Source organism: Leopardus geoffroyi, chromosome A2, assembly GCF_018350155.1.
Source record: "Leopardus geoffroyi isolate Oge1 chromosome A2, O.geoffroyi_Oge1_pat1.0, whole genome shotgun sequence".
In the NCBI taxonomy this organism is placed as follows: Eukaryota; Metazoa; Chordata; class Mammalia; order Carnivora; family Felidae; genus Leopardus; species Leopardus geoffroyi.
This window is the reverse complement of record NC_059331.1, coordinates 169,640,323-169,642,944: the sequence shown is the minus strand read 5'-3', so window position 1 is coordinate 169,642,944 and position 2,622 is coordinate 169,640,323. Positions and strand designations below refer to the sequence as shown.

The following is a 2,622-nucleotide window of genomic DNA, read 5'->3' as shown; positions in this document are numbered from 1 at the left end:
TTTCTAATGGGAGTAAGTGCTGTGAAGTAGTGCAGTAGGGTCAGGAGAAAGAGCTTGGGAGGTCAGGAAAGGTTACACTGAGACTTCTGAGGGGACTGAATAATGAGTGACCTATGTGAAGATCTTGTGGGAAAGCTTTGAGGTAGAAAACATAGTACATGTCATGGCACTGGTGTAGAAGCAAGCACTACATCTCAGGGACAAGGTGAGCAAAGCAGAGAGAGGAAGAATGGTGGAGGGTGGGCTTTGGTGAAGAGTTTGGCTTTTATTCTAAATGTAATGGGAACCCCCTAGAGGCCTAGGCAGGGAAGAGACAGGATCTGACCCCTGTCTGAGAAAAGTGGCCTTGGGAGCTGGGTAGGGGTGGAGACTGCAGGGAAGGTGGGGCATGAAGTGTGGTCAAGAAGCTTCATCATGATCTAGACAGAGGCACAGCTGGTATGACTGCAGAGGGAGGTGGAGCTGCTGAGAAGTCATCAGGGGTAGATAGGTTTTGAGGCCTCAGGCCCCAGGATCTGATGGAGACCACAGGACAAGAAATAAGGTTTCCTTATTTGGGGAAGTATTTTTGGCTTGAGCTCCTAGGTAGCGCCATTAACTGGAAAAAAGAAAAAAAAAAGTCAGTGATTAAAAGACTTGGGAAGGAGTGTGGCCCAGTCCTTGAGTAAGTGGGTAGGACTCTTGGCCTCAGATGGGGCACTAAGTTTATCCACTGAGACAAGAGAAAGCCAAACACATGGGCAAAGGTATAGGCAGGTTTGACAGCTTCTGGGTTGGAGGATAAGGTTCTGGTCTGATTGCTTGTGTTTCATTTGTGAAATCATAAAAGGTGTTGCCTGCATATGATAATGGGAGTGGTCATGGCAGCATCCTGAGAAGAGCAGCAAAGATGTGACTTTGAGGTCTTGGAGGAGGCAAGCATGTTGACCAGGGTACGGAAGGACCCGTGCAGCCCAGAGAACATCTAAGGTTTGTGGTCAGAAGCAAAGCAAGATCACTCACCATGTTGGCGGCTTAGAAGTCTATCAGATTAAGGTTACATAGAACCAAAGGGATAAATCCTTGGTGACCTGCGGATGGAGAGGTAACAGGCCAGTGAGGTCTGGGGGGTAGTGCTCCCATCTCTCCCAGGAAGGAAGTGGTAAATTCATTCTACTGGGAGCTGTTTGCAGGATATGTCAGAAGCACTTGGGAGAAAGGCTGTCTGCGTCTTTGTGGGAAAAGACAGTTTTGTAAGGAACCCATGAGGCTCTGTGACGTGTCCTTTACACCCTTCCTGGGCAGGGTCATGACAAGGAAGGGCTTGTTCCAGTTCTGGAGTGAATCTAGCTCTGCCATTTAGTAACTTGCTGACCTCAGGCAAGTTACTTCTCAACTGGAAAAGAGAGGTTATAATACTACTTGCTTCAAATTTTGTTATGAACATCGAAAAATTGCTAGGTATAGCACTTGATACATTTTTAGGTATGGAAGATCCATTCAATAACTCTTGGGTATTATTATTTGTAAAAATCTAGTTTTCACAATGAAGATGAATCAACTCCACACTCTGTTGTTTCATCATTCCCAAAAAGGAGAGTGGATATTTTGAGAAAATTGTCAAGCATCAGAAAGACCCTCTTGAGAAAGACATCTTCTAGTGTTGAGGGTACTAACTGAATCTCTGTCCAGCTTTATGACAACAGCTTAGTGTTGGAAACACTTTCTCAAATCAAGAGTTTGGGTACACACAAACACACACACACACACCACATAAAACACTTATGCCATGCAAGCACATGTGGATTTAGTGCCTCTGGAGAGAGCTTACACCATGTGCTTTAATGAGTGGGAGAGCTGTTGGACAGACATCCTGGTGACCTGACAGTCTATCATTAAGTAGCTAGTATCTTCCTCTCTAGAGCAGTGCCTGACCGTCTCACTTCTCTGTTTTAAAATTAGACTCCATTTTTTTTAACAGAAGAGAAAGCAGTCGTGCTGAAGACTTCTGACTGATTAATATGGCTAAAGCCTGTGGACACAGCTGCTTATATCTCCAGTTCACACTTCCTTACCAACTCCTCAGCATAGTCTTCTTGATAGTGCAATGCTCTGGTTCTGCTCTCTGCTGCGCTAGTGGAATCTGGCACCAACTACATGCACAGGAACTGCAGATTATATAACACAAGGGATTACAGCGTGTTTCATGGACACAAAGTGTCCTGTAGTTGGAATGCAGATGATCTAGACCATGCTTTGTAACCTGCTGAGGAAGCCATGGAGAACCGTAGGGATGGACAAAGTTGCCTAAGACTTAGTACCATATTACTGCAGAGCTAAGACCATAATCTAAGGCTCATGGGTCTCATTCTAGTGCTATGGATGTGTATTTATTTTACTATTTGTGAAAGAAAAATTAGAAAATCCAGATGAGTGGAAAAAAAAAAAACATGGTATACATGAGACTTCTCCCACCAAGAGAAAGTCACCATTGACTTTCAGTATACACTTCTCCGTCACTCCCTTCCAGATCCAGTTTGGCACAGCTGAACCTTCTCGGCAGAATTTAGGTCATATATGAAACCCTTGCTGCAAGAGCGTTTGGACAATATACTGTAACTTCCCACTTCCATAGTTTAATGA

The 2,622-nt window shown here is 44.5% G+C and overlaps 1 long non-coding RNA gene across 2 annotated transcripts; it reads left to right on the top strand.

The window, feature by feature from the left end:
- The first annotated feature begins 862 nt into the window (after positions 1–862).
- On the top strand, positions 863–2,352 carry LOC123607724. Of its 2 annotated transcripts, none has more exons than XR_006716873.1 (2): positions 863–969; positions 1,961–2,352. It is a non-coding gene; the product is annotated as an uncharacterized LOC123607724 (long non-coding RNA). The 2 variants fall into 2 exon arrangements; XR_006716872.1 differs by having other exon boundaries at positions 891–1,141.
- The last annotated feature ends 270 nt before the right edge of the window (positions 2,353–2,622 follow it).